This window comes from Carcharodon carcharias, chromosome 6 (assembly GCF_017639515.1).
Source record: "Carcharodon carcharias isolate sCarCar2 chromosome 6, sCarCar2.pri, whole genome shotgun sequence".
Lineage (NCBI taxonomy): Eukaryota > Metazoa > Chordata > Chondrichthyes > Lamniformes > Lamnidae > Carcharodon > Carcharodon carcharias.
Window position 1 is genome coordinate 98,681,478 of NC_054472.1, and position 26,014 is coordinate 98,707,491.

Consider the following 26,014-nt stretch of genomic DNA (forward strand, 5'->3'; position numbering starts at 1 on the left):
AGGGTTGCCTGTTGCTTTGCAGGTTTCAGGGTTGCCTGGGGTCTGGGTTAAATGCCGTCCTGCCTCGGAGACAGGTTGTGAGGGTGTGAGGGAGTGGGGGCAAGTGCTGCCCTGCCTTGGTGACTTTTGAGGGAGAGGGTGAGGGTGAGGGTGAGGGGGAGCAGGGGGCAGGTGCAGCCCTGCCTCTGAGGCAACTTTGAGGGTGAGAGTGAACATGGGAGAAGGGGAGAGGGGGGGAGAGGGAGAGAGGGAGAGAGGGGCAGAGGGCAAGAGGGGGCAAAAGGGGGCGAGCGGGTGAGAGGGGGCGAGAAGGCAAGATGGAGCGTGAAGGGGAGTGGGCAAGAGGGAGAGCAAATGAAGGGGGCAAGAGGAGGCGAGAGGATGAGAAGACGAGAGGGAAAGAGGGGGCGAGAGGGGGAGTGGGTGAGAGGAAGAGTGGGTGAGAGGAGCAGAGGGGGAGGGGGGCGGGAAGGGGAGAGGGATGGGGAGGGGGAGTAGAATGGGGAGGAGAGGCAGGCTCCCAGCTTATCTGCCCAATCAAGCAATGCAGAGGCAACAAAGTGGCACCAAGATCTCCACAGCACAGCTCCCAGGCTCCCCCAGCCCACCTTTCCCCACCACCAGCCCCAGCAACCACCCCCGGCCCCCCTCACCTGCTTGACTGCTGTGGGGACATGGAGGGCATTCACTGCCAGTGGCTGTGAAAGTGACTGCGGCACTCAATTTCTATGTCAGTGGCCCCTTTCAAGGCTCCACAGGTGACCCCTGTGGGATTTCACAATCTGCCACCCACAAATGCATCCATGAGGTCACAGATGCCATCTTCTCCATGGCACACGACTTTGTGCATTTCACCCAGGACCGGGACAGCCAGGATGCAAGAGCGATTGGATTCGCCCAGATCTCCGGATTCCCATAGGTTCAGGGTACGATTGACTGCACTACGTGGTGCTGAGATCTCCATCACAACACACAGTGACTACATCAACCACAAGGGCTTCCATTCACTGAATGTGCAGCTGGTGTGCAACCACCAGAACCTCATCCTGCAGGTATGCGCACGGACGCCTACAACCTCAGTTGGTCACAGATCCCTGGCATCTTCCAGGGTCCACATGATGAAACCCGTGCAGTGGCATCAGGCTGCAGCAGAGCAACACTATAATGAGGCTCTTGCAACAGCTCACAACTTGGTGAAGCAGACCATCAGGATGCTGAAGATACAGTTCCAGTGCCTGGACCGTTCTGGTGGAGCCCTGCAATATAGTCCGCAGAGGGTGTCACACATCGTCGTAATCCTCTGCTGCAACTTTTACAACCTGGCGCTCCAACAGGGAGACGAGCTGGCCGAGGAGGAGATGGAGGAGCTGCATGTCTCCTCCAATGAGGAGGACGGCAACGGAGAGGAGGTCCTCGGTGGTGACGATGATGGGGATGAAGTTCTTGCACTGGCTGGATGAGGCGGGAGCACTCGGGAGGGCCTCATAATTGCTAGATTTGTGAAGGATGATGACGACATGCAGTGAGGTGACCCCACAGCTCCTCACATCGCATCTGTGAACGTTTGTCTCCAGTCTGGCTTATGGCAGCGCCAATACCTTCTGTGATAATACTCCTGTCATGGAAACACAGTGGAGGCCCTAATAGTCACTCTATTGCAGGAGGAGGATGACGACATACATTGAGGGCACTCCGTAAATCTTCACATAGACTCTGAGAATGTTTGGCTCCTGTCTGGCCGAGGGCAGCTCACTTGCACTCTGTGTTAACAGGACGCCTGCTGGGCCACATGATAAGTGTGTCTGGCATGTGTGAGTAGTCCCATGGACGGGATGAGGATAATGAAGGTGAGTGTGAGAGAATGAGTGGTGATGTCCCTTGAACTGGCAGTGAGCGAGGGTCCTGGTGGATGTGTGCTGGGTTTGATGTGAGTGTGTGAGTTGAGAGTGATGAAAAGCGTGACTTAGCGTTGCGGAATGGAGGAGATCATTCATCCTCTTGTGACACTGAGTGGTTGTTCTCTTCTGAAGGGCGTTGGTGCTGACCACTGCCTCCCAAGCCAGATTGGTCATGTTGCTGCCCATCCTGCAGCCAGAGAGTGGGCACAGGGCATCTTGGTGGGCCTCCAGGGCATCCAGCATCACTCAAGGGACCCGTCATTACCCGGGGGACTGCTGCCTTTGAGGGTCACGTCTCCCGGGCAGCAGTGGTGAGCTGGAAGCAATGAACTTGCGGCTGGCCTTTAAACATGGCGCCCGGCGTGATGCAATGGCGGGGTCATGGTGGGCGGACGAACAAGGAGCCTGCCCACCGTGGAAACTGCATGTTTCCTGGGATTACATAAATAATGACATGGGTTCGTGATGATAAGGCATGAAAACCCATCGTAGCCGTCGGTGGGCAGCATACCATTTTACCCACCTGCTACCACACTTATTGCAAGTTTGGGAAATTCCGCCCTAAGTCCGGGCACCAAAGGCTGAGGTACGTTCAAGGGGTCCCATGTTGGGCAAGGTAGGAAAGGCCTGGGGGGTGGTCATCGGAGTCTCATAGGAGAGGGCGGGTGGGGGATTGCGGTCCAGAGGCTGCTGGACCTTAATGATGGGGCACCCAACTTCAGAAGGGGGCTTCTGATGGAGGCACCCTTTCACCTTCCCGCTCGAGATCTAAGTCTGTTGATTTTCGGGCTTCCCTCACACAAGGTCAGTCCTACCGCCAGCCTAAAAGCTTAAGGGTCTCAGTTGGGGCAAGGACAGGCTTCCCATCTGAGGCTTTGCCTGTCCCAGCGTAAAATCGCTGTGCGGTCAGAGTGGGCAGGAACCCGAAGGGAATCAATTTCAAGCTCCCCCCGACCACCTAAAAATCCGCTGATGGGGGGTGGGGGGCGCATATAATTCATGCAATAGGACTTTCTGGCAAAGAAGGACACACTTCAACCCACTGTACCTCTGGCAGCTTTTTTGCAAGAGTGATCTGAAACCAATCTCCATGCCCTGTGCTCCTACCATAGTCTTTGCAGCTTCTTCTGCTTGAAATATTTATCCAATTTTCCCTTGAGAATTGCATTGCTCCCTGCATCAACAATTCTCTAGTAAAACTTTCAATGCTCCAATAACCTTCTGGATAAAGAAATTTCTCCTTTCATTCTTATCTTGCAGCCCCTTTCCTAAAGGTAATTGACTCTGTTCTCTTCAAATGTTGAAATCGTTTGAAGACGGAGACTTCTCCAATTGGGTCTGTCAAAGGGTATTTTTTTTCCCATGTAATGGGATTCACTTTTCAAGATTGTAAACCCTTTTTCATTAACTCCACAGCCAGAGTGAATTCTCTTTCCCTATCCACTCTGTTAAACTCTTCCTAAATGAAAAGGAACTGCAATAATTTCACTCAGCCTTCAGTGCTCTAAAGAAGGAAATAAAATCCTTGCATTTAAATAGTGTCTTTCATGACCACAGATTATCTCAAAGTACTTTCTAGCTAATTAAGTTTATTTGAAGTATTTAATACAGGAAATGTGGCAGCCAATTTGTGCATAGCAAATCCTACAAATTGCATTGTGCCAATGACCAGATAGTCTTTTTGTGATGTTGATCAAGAGCTAAATATTGGCCAGGCCAATAGCACATCTACTATTGTTCGAAGTAGGCTGAGGGATCTTTTATGCCCACCTGAGAGGGCAGAAGGAGCCTTGGTTTATCATCTCACCCAACAATGGCACTTATGACTATGCAGCAAACCCTCAGTGCAACACTGGAGTGCCAGCCTTATTTTTTGTGCTCAATTAAGTCCTGGTGTTGAACCCACAATCCTTCGACTCAGCCAGTATCTCAAGTGTCTCTTAATAATTATAGCTTTGCAGCCCTGGCATCAGCTGACGCATCCTCATTGTAAGCTCTCTATGACTTTGATGTCCTTTCTAAAATGGGATTTCTAAATTGTCCATAGTATTCTAATTGTGGCCTAACCAATTGTTTTCATAAATTCATATTACTTCTATACTCTTGTACTTGGAGAGATAATAGAGAAAGGAATGCGGAGACCTAGGCAGTAAGGACCAGATTTTGTGTCAGAAAACTCGCAGAATGGAAACACAGAAAGAGGGAGAAAAGGGAGACGCACACTTAACAAAAAAATCATTAAAATAACACTAAAGCACACAAGATGTGCAGCACATTACTGCTCCTGTACACCATACTGAAAAGTGATGAATCCTGAATACTTTAGCTGGCGGGCTGGGGGGGGGAAATCACCTTTGTCACAAAACCTATTGATAGAGAAAACTTTTATGACTGTATTACACACAAAGCACAGATGAAATCTCATTCCCTAGGTTACATGTGTGCTCCTGTCTACAAGATCAAGATTTGTCAGCGTTGTAAAAATAAAACTAGAGAAATTATTTTTACTTCTCAATGTTGCACACTTTGCTTTCTACTCCTTAGGGATCCAAGTTATATATTATTAGAAGTTGCAATGAGAAACAATTCAGTGCCTCATTGATAATGTTTTGTTACCCCTGAGTTAGGGGCACCAGCCAATGCCACTGAGTCATGCATCATCTCAAACTCCCAATCACTTCTCCCGCTAGTTATGTCATGACTGATAACACTGAATGAACACAAACTATGCATGGAGCTCAAATAGGATCATCTATAAGTATCTTTGTAAAATAAAATGGATTGTTTATGGTTTGGATGACATTATGGAGAAAGAAGTGCTTTAGTCACTAGGTGTTGTGAAATTAATGTATTCTTTTCAGATGTATTTATTATATAGTTACATGTAATAACCAGAGCAATTCCTACTGCCCTATCCTTCCTGCGGACCCCACCTCTCCACAAGCACCACACCACTTCTGTATTTGATATAACTATATTAAATTAATATTGCTTGACACACTGCATCTTGGGTATGGTTTTAAATGGCCAGGCCAATTGTGATGATACACAACATGCCCTTCAGATGACTGGTGATGCATGGACCATGGTAGTTTTGACCTGGTGTTCATCACAAGTAGAGTGTCAGGTTAAATGTGCCTAAACAAATTATCATGAATGTCTTTGACCATTGCCAAGTTATTTCCTTCTGGGATAAATTGAAATAACTCTTTGCCTTTCACCACTATTTTCATCTATTTTTGTAGCCTTGCCCTGAGGCCCATCCATTATTTTTTATTCTTTCAAGGGATGTGGGTGTCACTGGCAAGGCCAGCATTTGTTGCCCAAGCCTAATTGTCCTTGAAATAAGTGTCGTAAGGGCAGTTAAGAGTCAACCACATTGCTGTAGATCGGGAGTCACCTGCAGGCCAGATGAGATAAAGATGGCAGATTTCCTTCCCTAAAAAGACATTAGTGAACCAGATGGGTTTTTATGAAACTCAATAATTGTTTCATGATCACCATTACTGATAGAAGCTTTTTATATTCCAGACTTATTAATTTAATTTTAAATTTCACCAGCTACTATGGTGGGATTTAAACCATTCTCCCCAAATGTTACCACTATCCCAGCATCTCCCCAAGTATTGGCATATTGTAGAAAATGTCATATTTTGGAATTTTCTAGACACATGCAAGAAAAAGACAAACATCTGAAAGCCAATACTTTAATCTCTGGCCTCCAATCTCTACCAGGCAATATGATGAACCTTCTGTCAGCTGTGGTTCAAATGGTAGCATTCTTGCCTCTGAGGACCTCAGCACAAAAATCAAAGTGAAGAATCCAGTGCAGTACTTTTGAAGGTGCTGCCTTTTGGATCAGATATTAAACCAAGGCCCTATCTGCCTTTTCAGGTGGATGTGACTGTGCTTGACATCAAGGCAGCATTTGACTGAGTGTGGTACCAAGGACCCCTACCAAAACTGGAGTCAATGGGAATCAGGGGGCAAACTCCCTGCTGGTTAGAGTCATGCCTAGCACATAGGAAGATGGCTATGATTGTCAGAGGTCAATCATTTCAGTTCCAGGAGACCACTGCAGGAGTTCCTCAGGGTAGTGTCCTCAGCCCAACCATCTTCAGCTGCTTCATCAATGACCTTCCCTCCATCTTAAGGTCAGAAGTGGGGATGTTTGCTGATGATTGCACAATGTTCAGCACCATTCGCAACTCCTCAGACACTGAAGCAGTCCATGTCCAAATGCAGCAAGACCTGGACAATATCCAGGCTTGGGCTGACAAGTGGCAAGTAACATTCACAAGTGTCAGGCAATGACTATCTCCAGCAAGTGAAAATCTAACCATTGCCCCTTGACATTCAATGGCATTACCATCACTGAATCCTCCTCTATCAGCATCCTGGGGTTTACTATTGACCAGAAATTGAACTGGACTAGCCATATAAGTACTGTGGCTACAAAAGCAGGTCAGAGGCTACGAATCATGCGATGAGCAACTCACCTCCTGACTCCCCAAAACCTGTCCACCATCTACAAGGCACAAGTCAGGAGTGTGATGGAATACTCCCACTTGCCAGAATGAGAGCAGCTCCAACAATACTCAAGAAGCTTGACACCATTCAAAACAAAGCAGCCTGCTTGATTGGCACCCATTCCACAAACATTCACTTCATCCACCACTGACACAGAGTAGCAGCAGTGTGTACCATCTACAAGATGCAATGCAAGAACTCACCAAGGATCCTTAGGCAGCACCTTCCAAACCCACGACCACTACCATGTAGAAGGATAAGGGCAGTAGATGCATAACAGCAGCACCGCCTGGAAGATCCCACCCCCACCAAGCAACTCACCATCCTGACTTGGAAATATATCACCATTCTTTAACTGTCGCTGGGTCAAAATCCTGGAACTCATTTCCTAACAGCACTGTGGGTGTATCTATACCACGGGGACTGAAGTGGCTCAAGAAGGCAGCTCACCACCACCTTCTCAAGGGCAATTAGAGATGAGCAATAAATGCTGGCCTAGACAGCGAGGTTCACATGCCATATATGAATTATTAAAAAAATGTATAAGATCCCACTATAGAAGAGCAGGGGAGGTATCTCTGGTGCTCTGGCCAATATTTATCCCTAAATCAGCATTACAAAAAAAATCATCATTATCCAATTGTTGTTTGTGTGAGCTTGCTGTGTGCAAATTGGCTGCCGTGTTTCCTACATTACAACAGGCTTCAAAAGTACCTCATTGGCTGTAACACACTTTAGGTTGTCTGATGGTCATGAAAAGCACTATATAAATGTATATCCTGGTTTTATATTTAAAATTTTCATGCCTTATTCTTCATGCAATTTGAGTGTCAGTGGCAAGGCAACATTTGTTGCCTATCCCTAATTGCAGCCCTTGATCTGATTGGCTTGCTAGGCCGTTTCAGAGGGCAGTTTGAGTCAACCACATTGCTGTGGATCGGGAGACACATGTAGTCCGGATGGGGTAAGCATAGCACATTTTCTTCTCTAATTGAACTAATTGGGCTGTTGCAACAATTGATGATGGTTTAATGGGCAGCATTACTGACACAAGCTTCTGATTCCAAATTTATTAATTGAATTTAAATCATACCAGCTGTTGTGGTGAATTGGAATCCATCTCCCCAGAGTCCAGGTTGCTGGATTACTAGTCCAGTGAGATTACCATTATGCTACTGTCTCCCCAGTTTTTTATACCTATTACTATGGTGATTGCTTTTCTGATCTTTACTTTCATGTTCCTCCAAAATTGTAAGTGTATTGTGCTACAAATTCTTCTACATTATGTTGAAAGCAAGACTAGTTGCACCATTTCCTTTTGTCCTCCATCCTTGCCACTGCCTCTCCAAGGCCTTAAAAGCCATAAACTCAATGCCTGCCTTTATCTTTCCTTCTCTCTACAATCAACATGCTTTTGAAACTCAAAGTCAGGGTGTTACCTAACCAATGCTTGACTTATCTCATCTTCTACCCGCCATTTCTCAAACTTGATTCTATTGCTATGAGCCTTCACAATTCTCCTATGTTTTTCATTTTAAAAAAGTCTCTTTTTTTGATTACTTATTTAGGAGCCACTAGGAATTGCAATCAAGAGAGTATTAAGATGGATGCAGTACTGTAATGAGTCATTCTTTAATACCACAAACACGGTCTGCGACAAAAATTCTGAGTGAATTTTCTTTCCAATGAAAGAAAGAACTTGTAACTGTAAAGAAGTCATCTGTAACATTTGGCATTTTAAAAACAAACCTGGATCAATCTTAAGGCAACAAATTTAGTGCTGTTTAATTCCAAGATTTCCTTTGTTTTTTTCCTGTGAATCCTCAACAAATATTTTGATGTCCTTTGGAAATAATCTGAGATTTCCTATTCCCAAAGTGTGTAAGAGAATTATGTTAGCTGATTCATAGGCCAGGATCTTTAGTTCGGTGAGTGAGGGCAGGGCTCGCTCGCTGATGAGTAAAATGACGCAGGATGACATCAGGTGGAACTCCCGACGTCTCCCTGCGTCATTTCAATTTTCAGGCTGGTGGCGCAGCCAAATCAGCTGTGCGCCCACCAACCTGTCAACGGCCTACTGAGACCATTTAAAAAGTAATCAAAATAATTAATGGACCTGCCCGTCCAACCTTAATGTTAGCGGGCAGGCTGGGAGCCCTGGTGGGCTTCAGGTAAAGCATGAAACCTCATTCACGGGCGAGATGAGGTTTCATGAGAGTTTTTAAATATTTAATAAATGTTTGATTTAAAGTGGTGACATGTCCCAACTCATGTGACAGTGTCACATGAGGGGACATATCAGGGAAATTTTGTTTGTGCACCTTTACCATTTTTAAATTTGGCACCAATCTCCCTGAGGCAGCATTTAGCCTCAGGGAGATGAGTGTGCGCTTTTGCGCACATGCGCGAAAATGCACCATCTCAGCTGAGGGAATCCCGCCCCCCCAACCCGCCAGCACAGGGACCTCACTCCAATTTCCCTGATTTCTGATTTCCTGCTTTCAGACAACCTAGAACTGCTACCTGCCTGCCTAGTCACAGCACATCCATGAGGTGGACGGTGAGCAGCAGTATAGCATTGATGAAGAGGTCCCATCACTTGATCTGTCACCAGCAGTCACCAGCTCAGATAATGGCACTGTATGTACTTTAGAGGCAAGCAAAGAGTTGGGATCTGCAAGTGGTGAGTCACTGGATCACCAAGCTGCAGTTAGGCCAGGGGGAAAAGGATAGTTCATATGCTAACTCACTGTAAGGCAAGGTCACATACAAGTTCTGCTACAGGAGAATGAGATAAGGATCTCAATGGAAAGGAAATCAGAAAATACTGAGGAGTATTGTTATGACCAGTCCCAGGGCGAGGTCCCCCTAATTTGTAAACTTCCTGAATGGGACCCCAATTATGTTATGCATCCAGGTGAAGAGGAATGAGCTGGCTCCCCTTCTTTATTTGACCCTCTCAGTTGGTCACACCCTCTCAGTTGGTCGCAACAAGATTAATTTAAAAGGGATCCCTTCCCCTGTGGATATTTCTTCCCAGTGCAAATGTATTTTTTTAGGAGTCAATTTAACCAGGATTTCTTGAGTTAAAGAAAGACTAAGCTTATTAGTTACTAAACCCCCCCAAAAATATGAAAATGCAACACACATGCACAGAGATCAAAAATGAGAAGTTAAGAGTCCAAATAAAAGTTAAAAAAGATATACAAATCAATCTTTGGCTTGTCCATGAGGTGTAGATGGCGAAACATTGCAGCTATTAAGCTGGGTGATTCTAGTAGAGCTGACTTTTGCAGTTTCACAGTTGCTTTGGAGACACTTGGTTCTGCAGGATACCTGAAGAAGTTGTCTTATTTCCTTTTTGATTGTGGCTTCTGCTGACCCTTGCCTCCAGCAACAGGGAGAGAGGGAGGGAGAGATTTCACCTGCAAATGCAAGGGTGACTAGTTGCTCTTCTTCTTGCTGTCACCAGCACACACCAGCATTAGCTTTTCAACAGATTTTACTCTGTGTATTCTGGAAGGGAAAACTATGATTTGCGCCCACAGTCCATGTTCTTTTCATCACTTACACATTCTGAGTTATAAATCAACAAGATTTTAGGTGACTGCTGAGATGTGGTAACCAGCCTTTGTCTCTGCAACCACAGGAGATTAATTCTCAGTCTTTTGCATCTTTCCTATCTCCCTTTTAAGTTTCTCTGCTTGAGGAAGGCCATGACACCTTTTCAGGTGTGACATTCCACGCTTTCTTAGGACAGGTCTGTCAGTATAATCCACTTAGATATTTTCCAGGAAGTGATCGCTTTACAGTATCAGCCATCTTTTGCTCAGCATCCTTGCTTGCATTTATTTAAAAACACACAAGGCTTCTTTAAAAAATTCGATATGCCCATAAGCAATTTGTGGCAGGAATCAGCTTGACAGTGTGCACACCGAGATGCTGGCTGCCTGATTGCCTGCCAGACAGCCTCCTGTCACCATCAGGGAGCATAGAAAAGCCTGGCTCCAATTGGCAAAGGGCATTGTGCAGAGCTTGCCCTCTCCCTGTTATGCTGCAAAGACAGTGGCACTGCCACTCTAGCCCCTGATACCTGTTGTAACCTGTGTGTGGATTTCTGCCTATCCTGTGAGGAGTTCCAGAGTAACTTCGCAATAGCAAAAGTTATTCCAAATGACCTTACCTGCAAGTTGGGTGCTTGGTCCTTTAGGTAATGCTAGTGCTGGTCCCCTCTTGCAGCTCAACTGTTGTCCTTTGGTGAGTGAAAGCACTAAGTGAATGGAGCTGCATGGTCCAAGTTTGGAAATTGAGTGTCACATCAGCTGGTGGCATGACAGCACTAGATCAGATTCTTCTGGTGCACATAGAGGATGCCTGCATGAGTTCCTTACCTGCATGGATCGAACTCCACTCGGAGGACATTGAATTTCTGCAACACATCTGCAGTGAATTTAAACTCCAAGACTTTAGCACATAGGGGCTGAAAATCCCTAGGTTGGGGGAGCATGATATTTTGGGAGTGGATGCACTCATCTGGACCTTTGCCAAAATTAGTAAGGTCAGAAGGATGACTCTTACTTTAAATGGCAGTTAGCTGTTCCACAAGGGTGCCTCCTGTCTTATTTCAGGGGCCAAAGAATTGTTCTGCTGCTGATTTCTCCCTCTGTAAAGGAAGCTAAAGTGCTCTCATCTGCCTTCTTTATAAGGGACAGCATTTCCTTTTTCACTGGCAATTTTTATTCAGTGTTTCAGGCTAGGATCTAAGTGTTCCTGCATCTAGCAGTTGGCCTGGTACTACAGATGATCTGTTGGATTTCTGTTACGCTGTACTTAATTACTACTGGTATTGGCATGGCAAGTTCCCATTATTCCCGCATCAGCACTGTTTTCTGGTTGAGTGGATATTTTGGTGCCACATGGCCAGCTGGCAACTGTGAACAAAGCACCACAGCCTAATGGATGACCCTTCTGGTGCATTCCTACTAAAGTTAATGTGGGAATTTTATTTATCTGTTTTCATATAATTCACAGATTACACTAATGACCATGATCATGAACATTTACAACAATTGTGAGATTCAAATACATCAGTATATATTGATTGTTGTTCTAAGTTTATATGGTAGGGGTGGTTGCAAGCATTTGCTTGAAGGTTGACTTCCCTTAAGGGAGAGAAAGGGATGATGCGTGGGTTATAAAGTATCGATTTGAAAGAAAACTAGAAAGTTAAATCCTCATGTTATACACAGAGATAATTACAGTTAATTATCATACATGAGTTTGCACATTTACAAAGGGAAAGCACTGATTTAAAAAGAACAAAAAGGGCAAGTATTAAGACCAGTATTTGAGATTACTTTAGAGCATAAATGAAAAGTGAATAATATAAGAGATCAATGGTCAGAAATCTGGTGCTACATTATCACTAAGAATATCTATCAAGGAGAATTTTTTCACTTCAGACTTGAACAAAATTTTGTCAACATGGTCCATATGTCCAGGAGTATTGACTTCCACACATCTGGGCCAGTGTGTCTTATTCAGTTATGTGCTAAAGTAGTTTTTGGATTGACCAGATGTATATTAAAGGAATTTCTGGTAGGGGTAGTGGTGAATGACAGAATTCAACTCAAACATTTGTCGAACCAATATGGCAATTAGTTGGAATGAAATCAAAAAGGAAATTATTTTTTAATAATTTATATCTTCAATTTTCAAAGTCTTAAAGCAAATAAATAATGGGGCAGTGTTGCCAAAGTGGCCTATGCCTGCACATATTTGCATAATTTTCTTCCATAATAGAAGAATAAGATGGGTTTTTGATTTGTATTACGCCCACACATTGTTACAATAGGTTATATGTGGCAAAAGAATAGAATCATATACAGTGAATAATGTTTGAACCAGCAAATGCTCTATCAATTTACACAATATTCCCATGCCATGAGAAACATTTTGGCACTTTTGTTATTTGCTCATTCCAATTTAAAAACTCGTCAATCACAACACCAAGAAATGTTGTACTCTTCCTCAATAATTACTTCATCTATCTTAAATCCAAATTGAGAATCATTCATCGTGATTTTTTTTAGATTTGAATCAAATATAATTTGTCCTTTGTAAATTTTGGAATAACCTGTAACTATGAAACCATGTGGATGGCTCGGTAGCTCACAATTGAAAATGAAGGGAAGTTCCTCAATACTGGAATGGGAATAAAATATATTGGTGTCATCAGTGAAGAGAACGTAGCATTGGACAGAAGCATTTATTATGTTATTAATGTATATAGGAAATAAAATCAGACCAAGAGCCTGATGGTACTCCACACTTAATATATCAGGACAAGTTGAATCAAAACATATAAATTGCTTTCTGTCTGTAATGCAACCATGTATAAATAAAAACATCATTTTTTCCAATATTACTGTGGGATACAATGAAGCAGGCTTGTGGTGGCTGTGTGTATATGTTTGTGTGCGTGTGTGACTAATTTAATTAATCTGAAGACAGTCGGACTGCAAGGTTTGCATCATCAAAGGATTGGGTGTAAAAGCAGGCATTTTAAAGTGGAGATAAACAAACTAAAATGGGATACAGGTAAATACAACATGAATAGGAATTTGCATTAGGAGATAAATGAGAATTTGAATTTTTAACTGTTGAATGTCAAAGAGAAATAAAAGGAAGTTTTACAACTGGCAAAGTTCATAAATGAATAAAGCCAAGTTATTAAGTTTATTTTTCTCGAAAATAGTGGCCATAAATACAGCGTAAAAGATTTTTTTATATTCTGGGAAAGGTAACTTCCAAAGAAAGTTAAGGGCATTGGGTTTAAATATGAAAGAAACAAAACATATTTAAGAAAAGATTGAAAGCTGTATGAGAGTGTGACCATGTGATATCTTGAAAAGTGTGCTATGTGAAGCCAAACCTGTGAAGTAAGCAGCCCCAGAGAAGCATTTGTTTGTTCCAGAGAGCAGGTTTTGGTACAAGCCTTGGATTTCCATTGTCAAGTGAAAAAGAGAAAGAAGCCTGTGAAATACCTGCCCTGTAGCAACTGTGAGTGCCTTGCAGTAATATTACTGGATTTTTTTTATAGATTAAGCATTGATAGGGACTATTACCTGAAAAAGGATGCTTATTTGTGAGTCTAGTTAAGTAGAAATCTTTTGGGAAATGTCATAAGACTAAATTTAACTGTGTTACTGTAATCTTGTGTGTTTAATTTTTTGTTTTCTTTTGGTAATAAATGTTTCAATTTAATATTTAAAATCTCCAAATATGGGAATGGAATCTTTACTTCTGATTTCAGTACACATACCTTCCCGTAATAAAAATACAAGTTGCAAATTGTTGTGATAGCTTGACCAAGTTTCCCTTTGGGATTTGGTCGTCCAACAATTACCACCTGCCATATCATAACACATGTGACCATGGAAGAGCAATTCCTCTTAACTCTGTCAGATTATGGTTCAGAAAGTATAATAGACTGATCCAGCACATCAAAGGCTTTACTGAGCACCATGAGATCCTCTATCATGTCTTCTCCCTGTGCTAAGAAGTTCAATATCCTATCAAACATGTCAGTGAGTGCTAAGTCAATGGTACTGATTTGAGTTTAAGAGACTTTAACGTGACAGAAAGGAACATAGTGTATCATAAACAATGCGTTCTAATATTTTTGAAAAGCTCAACAGTTTGGAAATTGGATATGAAGTAGGACATGTCCTTTTTTATGAATTGGTGTAACTTTTGAAGTTTTCATGGATGTTGGAAAAATGCTGGATGGCAATTAGAGTTTTCATATATAAGTAAGAAGATCCACAATAATTAAGATAATCTTTTTCAATAGATTATTGCCATGACCAGAGGAATTACTTGTCTTAAGCAAATTAACAGCTTGCACTATCTTCAGTCTGTAGGAGTTAAAAACAATGAATCAGTACAAGAATTAGAATCTTCAAAATCTTTTCACTCTGTGGTATTTTGGAGACATTTTCACATCCAATGTTTATGAAATAACCATGAAAACAATTAGTAATATAATTAAAATTGTCAAAAACCATATCTTTGTGTACAAATTCACTGGAAGGGTTGAACATTTTCAGTTCCATAACATCAACCAGCTTAATAATCGAGAAATTGTTGTTTTGTTTGAGGTGTTGGGGTTATTTCTCGATGTTCCACTGAAATTACAAAGGGACATTAGGAAACACTTGTGTAAATTAGTGTTGATTGCCTTTTGTATAAAATGTTAATCTGAGGCACCGCTGCCTGTTCAGTGGACATTGAACAGAAGCTTTGGGATAATCAAAGAGCAAAGAGTTGCACTTTATCCTAACGAATATTTCTCCCTCAACCAAGATCATGCGTAGCCAGATTAAATAGTCATTCATGTCATTTGATGTTTGTGGGACCATGTTGTGCACAAATGGTTTCTGTTTTGCTTGCATAATAGTGACAACACTCCAAACTAATTCAACGGCTGTGAAACATTTTGGGATATCCTGAGGATGTGACACGGTGACATATAAATGTAAATTCAGTCTTTTTTAAAACCACAAAGTTTACTGGTTTTTAAGCAAACAAGAGGTCAGAGCTTAACTGTTTTTTTGTTAGAGCTTCATTAGAAACTGCTCACCAGTTTCAGACTGAAAGCCAGAATCACTCATTATTTTGATGCCGTTTTTTGAGATTGATTTGCATCTGTAGTGATGCGTGAAGTCTGCAATTATTTGTCATTCTATTTTTAAACAAAAACATGAACATAAAATATTGTCTTTAACATAATAAAGCTTTACAAATGTTCCTCAGCTGCAAAAGTTATCAGATCTGAGACACAGAGAGAAAAGGACTTGAAGCGGTGGTCAAATAAGCAAAATCAAAGAGATAGATTTTGAGCAAGTAGGGAGTGACTTAGCAAGGCTTAGAGAGGTTGTTCCATATTATAGGGTTAAAGCAACTAAAAACTTTCAAGTATGGCTGAGAAAAAGATGTAAATAACAGAACTTGAAGAGCAGATTAGGGAACTGCAGCTGAATGAAGCGGTAGAGGTAGGCAGGGGCAAAACCATGGAGACATCTGAAGATGAGAAGGATTTTAAATTTATGCAGGGGTAGAAAGAGAGCCACTAAAGATTAGTGAATATGACCGTAAAAGTAGGATTATAGCTAGCCAAGGTTTGGATGATTTGCAATTTGTGTAGGGCAGAAATTGGGATGGTGGCAATGGACCATTGGAATAATTGAATTGGAAGTTGACTCAATTGGATATAGATTTGGATAAAGAAATAGAATGTAGATATAGAAATAGATAGTCTTGGTATGAGTCAGGATTGGAGAGTGGTGTGAAGGCGAGCTCAGACTAAACAGGACACTGAGGTTGCATTCTACTGGGCTTATTCCACTGGAGCTAGCAGAAAGGGGGAGGGTGGAAAGTTTTAGGTTGGCATTGAACAGGGGTCTGCCTTTAGATTTGCTGATGTTAAACTAAAGGAGATTCTGCTCATCTAGCACTAGGTGTTGTCAGTGAGAAATATGGGGCAAGGGCACAAAGTAGGTCACTGATCAATCATAATGTTATTGAATTGTGGAACAGGCTGGAATGACTAAATGGCATACACCTGCTCCTTTGTTCCAATTGTTTCTCTACATTAACTTGCATTCTTTGAAAAAATGCAGCTTAATGATTTGCATCTTGCCTCAAGCATTTCTCAATCTACTTTCAAAATGATTGGCACACAACGGCATGTGCAGAAGACATGGGATTAGAATTTTTCAGAACTGCTCCTGCTCTGCTATTGTAGTTTCACCAGAAGCATGCTAGAAACGCAGGGCTGGATTTTCAATTGCCTCTGGGGGTGAGGTCAGGTACAAGAGTCGTTTGAAAATAGTGCTCTTGGATGGCATGTAAGTCTTTTGATGCCTCTACGACATGCTGCAATTTTCAAAGGGACGGTGGGTGCTGGAACCAGCAATCCACAAGTCTCTGATTAACTTGCTGCTAAGCTTGTTGAAGAACTTGTTAGTGACCTGGAGAGGGACAGGATCAAATTCTCAAAAGTAGGAACATGAAGTGCGAATGTTGCACAGTTGTCAGGAGCACAGTGGGGAGTCATTATTTATTGCAGTTGCTGATTTAAAATCTTGAAAAAAAAGAGAAAGTCAAATTGAGAATGGAGCAATAGTGTTTGGGCATTTGTTTGGACCATAAGGCTGCTGGCTATCTGTTCTCCTGGCTACTCCATTTGTCCAGGCAACAACAAGCCTAGTTAAAGTCATCTGCCTTGAAAAATCGTCCTTTAGAGCCAGTTGTCGCCTCTAGGCAGCGCCCTGTGCTACTAATTAGGTGCTGAACTTGTCTCTGGCTCAATTGAGGCCTTTGCACATCAAAATCACATTGTGTCACTGATGCAGCATGGGGTAGGAACACAGAAATAACCCGGGCATTGGGTTCTCGACCCTGGGTTGAAAATCAAACACAAGTGTTTATATACCTTTACCTGTCTTACACTTTTTTTTAAATGGGTCTTTTTGTTACACCCCTGTGTTACATTTTTATAAAGTTAGAAATTGGACTGAAGGGCACATTTCTGAATGTAGGATACTTCAATCATTTTTAGGACTGGCCACTGTTACTGGACCCAAAAGAATGTTTAAGGAAGTTGTAAACTTTTGTACCTACTCTTCACTTCTTCAGGCCCTTCCTATTGAATAAACACTGGAGAAATTTGGTCAGGCAGACATGATCAAGCTCACCTTTTGATTCTGCCCTGAAATTCAACCACTTTGAGAAGTAATTTTTTTAATGCCACAAGGAGAGTGACAAGCATTTTTCTGCCCTCAAGTCTACTCTCCTGTCTGTTAGGCCTGTCCCCAATGATGGCTCAGATGCATATATTGGCACAAATCTCATTGTTAGGGACACGAAGATGCAGCAGTCTGCTATGCTGAAACCCTTCTCTTCCTAACCCAAATAGTTAGATTAAGCACCTGCAATAAGATTAATGTACATTCCCCTCCTTGAAAACTCTACAAGTAGGGATCTTCTCACAAAGCCCACAACACTCTGCAGAGGCTGCACAAATTAATGCTGATGAGAAATCACATCACTATTGAATACCAGCTGTACTGTATTACCAGGATATGCTTTTTAAAGACACAATTTCCAATTTTTCTTTTTCTGGCTGGATTAAAAAAAAACTGGAATCCTCTAGAGACAATGATGAAACTGCTCAGCCTGCTACAAAACACACAATTTTGTATTCCACCAAGTGGGATGAAAGAGAAAATAGACACCCAATTCCCCAGGGAGCATGAAAGACCCTATCCCCTGTCAATCTACGCCATCCTGAGACTTTTCAAATGTTTCTAAGATGAGACATCAGAACACAATTACCTCTCCTGAAACAATATCTGCAGCAGACATGAGCTAATAGAATTTCTCTGGAATATACAGCCAGCAAGATACTTTAAGGACTGATAACCAATCAGGAGAGGGAGATCAAAGGACAAAGCTGTACTGAACACAGGCTGTTGAAGATACCTCCTCTCTTTCTTGGAAGTGCTGCCCGGTTTGCAAAGTAATCACCCTGAGAAATCTACTGTGAACAAGAGCACCGGGATTTGTGCAGATCTCTGGTTTTCCACGGGTGCAGGTGCACTTGTGTGGTGCTTAGATCTCTATGGCAACTAGCAGTCCAGTATGTGAATCACAATGGCTTCCACTCACTGAATATTCAGCTGGTGTGCAACCAGCACAAACACACCCTGCGAGTATCCATAACTCCTACATCCTCAGCAGGTCTCAGATCCCTGGCATCCTTCAGGGTCTAGAAAGGCTGCAGGGTTGGCTCCTTGGGCAGTCCAAAACTGTACTAAATGGTTAAAAGTGCTTACTCCTTATGTACACCTTTGGTCATGTACACATATTCTAATCTTGTCAGCTTACAATCACATGCTTCTCCAGTCTCAGGTACTTATTTCCCATGTGTACATACATCAAGCACAGTTCTCAGCCATGCAAGACCACCATATCTTGCTGATTGTGCAGGAGCCTGGACCTCCTTGATTACAACACACTCCCTGTCCTTGTCCTTTGTTCTACTAGCTTGTTTGTCTCATTCCTTATTCAGTCTAAAGCACATCTGCTATTCTCCAGTTCTGCTTATATTTTATTTTTACTAAAAGATACTTCTAACTAAAATCATTTAACCCTTTCAGTGGGCGTCCTCTGGAGGGCCCTGCCTGCTTTCAAGGTCCTGCTGTGTGCCAGTGGTACCCTCCTTGGCCTGCAGTGCTGGAGCTGCTGAGGTCACAGGAAGAGAGGATTTAGATCAGCCGGACATTCCCAAAGTCACCTGAGTGGATGGCTCCGGAGTGTCGAGCTGCTGGTCCTCCTCCCTATTGGTGAGTGAAAGCACCTACTGACCATTTGAGAAGAAGGGGAAGCTGGACTGAGATCGAGCTGCCCCACACCCCTCTCCCGTTGACACTGTTGGAGGCCAACTATGGTGTCAGCGATGGAGTTCATCCTGTGTAGCAGTGCAGCTCTGATGTCTTGGACCAAAGTCTCCATGGCAGCCACCATCCTGCCAGTTTTGACCTTGGTGCATTGGCATGATGGCACAAAAAGCTCGGACTGAAGGTGAACGGACTCCTTCATTGTCCCTTGCAATGACAAGTGCACCAGACATCCCTTCCTGATGTTCCCATGATTGTCTTTGCAGCTCCACCAACCAATTGAGGACCGAGTCCAGAGGCTCATCATCTGTCTTTGACTCAGCAGATTCCTTGCCTCCAGCAGTCCTCTGAGTGCTGGTGACCTCAGATGTCCAAGTCTCTCCCTGCTCTGGAACAGATTGTGCGCTGTGCTCACCAGATTGTGATCCCAAGGATACTCTACATCTAAATCCCACTGAGGTGTTTGTCGCTGCGCTGGTGGAGGGTGTGGGTGAGCACTGTGATAGGTCTTCAACAGTGCTGCCCTCAGGGTCCTCATCCGAGGTGCCTTCAGAATTGGAGTTGGAATCAAGGTTGCCTGAGAAGGACATGTCAGATGTGCCTAGGAGAGAAAGTGGAGATTATAAGTGCTTGACAGCTGCGTTACACACAGAACAGTGGACTCAGAGTAGCACTGACAGAGGGATGATCTGCTGCAGGATCCTCACATGGATGCTTGCCGCTGACAGCACTGTCACCGCAGGAACGATCCATGTTCTCTCTGGCCAGCTCCAAAGTGTGACTCTGGAATGGAGAGAGGACCTTGAAGTCCAGAACTCCGGCCCCCCGGGTCTCGGACCTCTCCCATTGATTGTGCACGATCTTGTCCTGCATAAAGACATATGGAGAGAGTGTGAGCAAGGCGCATGCAAGGCTACATGAGAAGGTTTGCGCATGTGCTGAGTGCAGCCATGGGAAGGATGAGGAGGTGATCTCCAAAGGAGATGAGGCCAGATAGAGATGTGAAGGTGTGTGTGAGAGAGTGAGTGGTGATGCTCCTTGAGTGAGTGAGATGCTAATAAATGTGTGATGGGCTTGTGAGTGGGTGAGTTGAGAGTGAACAGATGGTTGACTTAAAAACAAAAAAGTGCGGATGCTGGAAATCCAAAACAAAAACAGAACTACCTGGAAAAACTCAGCAGGTCTGGCAGCATTGGCGGGGAAGAAAAGAGTTGACGTTTCGAGTCCTCATGACCCTTCAGCAGGTAATTCTGTAGATGGTTGACTTACCCTGGTGGCACAGATGAAATTGTTTATCCATTTTCTGCACTGGATGACTGACCTCTTTTGTGCAGCATTGGCAGTGGCTGACGCTGCCACCACCTCCCAAGCCAGAGTGGTGAGACTGCTGGGCCTCCTGCAGCCAGAGTAGGGATAGAGGATATCATGGTGGGCCTCCATGGTGACCAAAAGGCGTCCCAGGAATGTGGACTACAATCTTCTTGGCTCGTGGGGCATTGTCTTTACTGGACAACTCTTGGGCCGCAAGTATTGAGAACTGTGTTTGCTGCAGCAGTTGAAATATGGCATCTGGAGCGAGGTAATGGTGCGGCGAGCAAATTGGAGACCGCCCACCAGCAAGACAGTGTGTTTCCCATGACTGTATAATTTATGAGATGGATAGGGGACGATATGTTGTGAAAACCCACAATTGTGGCAAGCGGGTAAATCATTGTTTTTCATGCCCACCACCATAGTTAGTGCAATTCTGGGACAATCCCACCCTCAGTTATTTCAAGATGTTCTAAAATTTGTGCTAAATCACATTGTGGAATAATTTAGAAAAATGAAAACTCACCATTACTAAAGCCTGAGGGATGACAATCTTTGTGATCTTCCAGAGGTAACTAGAGAATTAAACTCATGTCTTCTGAGAATTGATAATGCTTTACTGAGAATTGGAAGCACTTGTGCAGAGTAGTTGTGAATTTGGTTTAGTTAAAGTGATAGCTTGTGAAGAACTTCAGCTCAAACCCTAGATATTTCAGTGACTAAGTAAAACAACGTATTGTCATTTTAGAGAAATATGTCTACTACTATGTTACAAATCTTAGGTTCAGGATTTTTTGCATTTTAAGTAGTGGTCTCTCTAAATAGAAGTGGTGGTCAAAAAAAGTGTTGTCCTAAGCTTTTCAACAAGCTTAAAGGTATTTATGGAGGAACAAGACTGGGCCTTTGAGCCCCTCAGCCCCACTGAGACATTCAGTTAGATCATGGTTGGTTTGTGCCTCAATTCCATGTGTCCCATCCCTACTCCATTTCCTTTGATATTCTGACCCAATAAAAGTCCATCAGTTGCCCTGACATCCAAAGCCTTTGAGGAAGAGTTCCAGATTAGTAAAATTGCTCCCTGATTAGTTCCTGGATTAAAACCGGGAATATTATACGATTGTAGTTTTTGTTTTAGGATGGGGAGGTGGCAGGGGAGATGAGTGTCAGGAGTGGGTATGGAAACAGTTCAGGTTGGGTGACAGATCTGATCTCCAGAAAAAGCCACGAGGAAGGCAGATTGGGCTGAGCAAAAAGCCTGTTCACAGACCGGAGGTGAGTGGAGCTGCTGGAAATGGTGCCGCTAAAAACCGGAAGATATAAATCGAGAAAAGGACGAATTAGAGTTAGCTAAGAAATATAGAAAAGCACGACAAAAACCTGAAATTAGAAGATGTGACAATAAAGGTCGATGGGAACGTTTTGCAGTTAAAAATTTCTACATTTTTCAGGAAATAATTGCTCTACTTAGGATTTCTAACATTAAAGATCGGCAGAGAAATTAATAGTTCTATTAAGAAACGAGTGTTGCATTGTTCAGGGCGTAATCAGTCAGAACTTAATTGCTCTTCAAACCGCTGTCAGAGCACAGGGTAGAATGCCGGAGTCCGTTTTTCTCACATGTAATTACTACACTGGAGACTATTGAATCCCATTCAATAAGTTAGAGTTAAGCTGTCAGATAGATCTGTGTTGGGTGGAATATACAGAGTCTTTGTGGGACCACGGGAGTTTGATTCTCAATATTTTTTCTAGTTCTGCTCCAGCTGGTGGTTATAAAAGCTAACCTGCACTTTACTTAAACGTGGGGAAAAGAAAGATGCAATGCCCATTCCTGTTTGCATATTGCAAAAAAAAAAGAAATTTCTCAAAGCTGCTCACACTTCTCTGCCGTAACTTGGCTAGAAACATAGCCATGTAAGAGAGCTTTCTGACGTGCTTCCAGCGAATTTACAGTGGCGAAATGGGAAAAGTGCAGGAAAAGTTTAAAAATCATGAATCGTAAAATATTCACCATGATAATATCGCTTCTATTTTCATTCGGAGCTCACTCATTCACTAAAAATAACCTGTGGCTGTTTGAGAACCCTTCTCATTTTTCCATTCTGAAGTTTTTGCTATTTTTCTTCACTTCCTCTCCCTCTCATTTCATCACAGCATGTTTACCTGTCTCAAAAAAACAAGCTATCTGCTGTATTTCCTTCTCCTTGCTATCAGGTTCTAATCTCATTTTCAATGTACTGCTTCCTGACCACATTGACTGTAAGTAATGGGTTAGCTTTTATCTGTATGCTGATGCTCCCCACCCCACCAGCATTACCTCCCTTTCATCACCCTCAACTGCATGATTACTGCTGTGCTGTTCAGCTGCCCATCAGATATCAAATTATAATAGGGTCTGAGTTATTTTAGCTAAATATTGGCAAAACCTATGTCTCAATCCCCGCCAGAAACTTCACACCACAACCACAGATTCCTCATTTTGCTCATGTATGCCATGTAACAAAAGATAAAATATAATAAAGGATTCCTAATAGTCAAATGGAAAATCCAGTTGCTGGTCTTATCCGCTTTCAGAATTTTTTGTTAGAAAAAATCTAAGAACAAATGGCATTTGTTGTTTTTGAGACCGAAGAAAAATCGATTCCTAGCTGCTTAGGCTGAGTTTGAACATATTGAGACCCGGTTCATGCCAAACTGAGCTCCAAATTCCACAACCAATCCATTTTCTAGTTCATCGGTTACCTTTCTCACAATATTGTTCATCTCTACTACTAGCTCACTCCCATTGCCATTGAACCCATCATCCATGTCATTGTCACTCTAAGGCTTGACTACTCAAATCATTTTATAGTCAGCCTTTTGTTATCCAATGTAGAATATAAAACAACAAAACACTCCCATGTTAAGTCCTGCTCATTTGCCACCCATGTCCCATCAATGATTTCAAATCCTCATCCTTGTTTACAAATCTCCCCATTGCCTCAGTCCAGTTTACTGCCACATTCTTCCCTCTGCTTTGTGACAGCTTTTCCCAACTTTAAACACCTCCTGGAAGCCTGCCTGCTTGATTCTATCAATTGCTCTAACTCTTCACCCAGTTCTTGCTCAGTTTCTGATTTTCTTCATGTGAGCCTTTGTGGGATGTTTCATTACGTCAAAGGTGCATGTTGGTGTTATTTTAAGTCAATATCTATGAAATATGTTAGTCATTCCTCCTTAAGATCAAAATAGAGTTTTCCTTTATACTTACTGGGGTATGGGCATGGCTGGCAAGGTCAGTATTTGTTGCTCATTTCTAATTGCCCTTGAACTAAATGGCTGATTTGCTAACTATTTCAGAGGGCAGTTAAAAATCAACTGTATTGCTGTGGTCTGGAGTCACATGGAGGCCAGATTTTCCTTCCCTAAAGGACATTAGTGAACCAGGTGGATTTTTTTTAAAACAATCAATGATAGCTGCATAATCTTTCAGGTTAAACCAATTAAACCAAATCAACAAAATGAGGTCAAATCAAGCACAGCCCCTAATTCAGGTCCGCTGTAAAACTAAAGACAAAATTTAAAGGAAACTTACAACTTCAAACCAAAATGTGATTAAAGGGGTCAACAAAACACCCCAGTCCCCATGGTGCCCACCGGGCACGGAAGGCCTTGAGAGTGCCAGCAGACACCGTGTGTTCCCTCTCCAGGGACATCCGGCCGCGAACGTAGCTGCGGAAGAGGGACAAACAATCGGGCAGGACTCCCCCGTCGATCGCCCGCTGCCTGGACCTGTTAATGGCCAACTTGGCCAGGCCCAGGAGCAGGTTCACGAGGAGGTCCTCCTCCTTCCCGACCCCCTTCCACACCGGGTGTCCATAGATCAGGAGCGTGGGGCTGAAGTGCAAACAAAACATCAGTAAAAGGTTTTTCAAGTAACTAAAAAGGGAGTGCAGCCTACAACACCCTATATATGCATGGTCCACGGACTCCACAAGACCGCAAAAAGGGCGTGTGTCCTGAGAGTCCGTGAACCTATGCATCCTATGGTTATAGGGGACTGCTGCATGCAACACACTCCAACCCAGGTCCCCGATAGAAAGGGGGAGGACACCTCTGTAGAGGGCCTCCCATCGGGGGCCTCCGCCGCCGGACGGCAACAAGGCATGCCAGGGCGTGTCCGGGCGGCGGACAAGGGTGAGAAAATGGAAGGTATGCAGCAGCAGTCCGTACAAAAAGCTCCTCTTTGCCGTGCCAAAAGGCACAGAGGGCATGTCCCCGAGGTGGCTCATATTGCGGGGCACCAGCACCCGAGGGAGGGGTCGGGGCTTGGGGCCAATGTGGAATTCCGTCCGAACAGGGGAACGTTCAGACGGAAGACCTCCGCGCACCTGGGCCACCTCAAGACCCAAAATAACATTGGGTCCGAGCACGACCGTTCTCAGGTCTTGGATGGCATCGGCTGCGACCTGGACACTCACAGACGCGCGAATGATAGCTGCATGGCACCACTACTGAGACCAGGTTGTTATTAATCAATTGAATTCATTAATTAGCTGAATTCAGATTCCACTTGTTGCCATGGTGAGATTTAAACACATGTCTCCACTGTATTAACCTGGGCTGTTGGATTACTAATCCAATGGTAGTACCGCTACATTCTCATGAAGTCATTAATGTTTTTTTAAAACTCATGGTCTGGATGAGAACAACTTTGCCTTTCAGAAATCTGCATTGCCCTAATGTTTGAAGCACCACAGGTGAAAGACAAAAATTGGTCCTGAGCTTTGTTTTCACTATGATGCTGACGTCTACAATTGGGGCATACAAGCATTATGGAATCAAATATGTATTTATACTTAGATTGTTCTATTTGAAAAGCTGCATCTGGCTTATTCTACCCAGAATGAAAATTAACTAAATGATGATTGTGGAGCAGTTGTGATATGAAAAGACTTCACATCCAGTAAAAAGATTTGCCTTTGTAGAGCATCCTGAGCCTTTGTACATTTTGCTCATGTATGCCATGTAACAAAAGATAAGATATAATAAAGGATTCCTAATAGTCAAATGGAAAATCCAGTTGCTGGTCTTATCCGCTTTCAAATTTTTTTGTTAGAAAAAAATCTAAGAACAAATGGCTTTTGTTGTTTTTGAGACAGAAGAAAAATCGATTCCTAGCAAATGCCACACTGTGACTTCATGGCATTGAAAATCTAGAGAAAAGAATGGTGCATGTGGGAAGACAGCTCTTTCATAAGGCTTTTTTTCTCGTTGATAAGTTAAGCGCCATGTCAGTTCTTCCACCTGCCACAAATTTGAGTTCATCCGAAACAATGCATGCCATATTCTAACTTTCATTTCAATGTTCACTAAACTACATTTCAAAAGCCTCAAAATGTAAAATTCTCATTATGTGTTCAAATCCATCTACTGCTTTTCCCCTTCCTATCTCTGTAACCTCCTCCACCCCTACAACCCTCCAACAAATCTGCATTTCTCCTCTTCTGGCCACTTGTGCATCTGAAACTTCTTTTGCCCCAATATTGATTGAAACCTTGATTGAAACCTTTAAGATCCTGAGGGGTCTTGACAGGGTGAATGTGGAGAGGATGTTTCCTCTTGTGGGGGAATCTAGAACTAGGGGTCACTGTTTAAAAATAAGGGGTTGCTCATTTAAGACAGAGATGAGGAGAATATTTTCCTCTCGGGAGTTAGTGAGTCTTTGAAACACTCTTCTTCAAAAGTTGGTGGAAGCAGAGTCTTTGAGTATTTTTAGGGCACAGCTAGATAGATTTTTGAATAACAAGGGGGTGAAACATTAACAAGGGA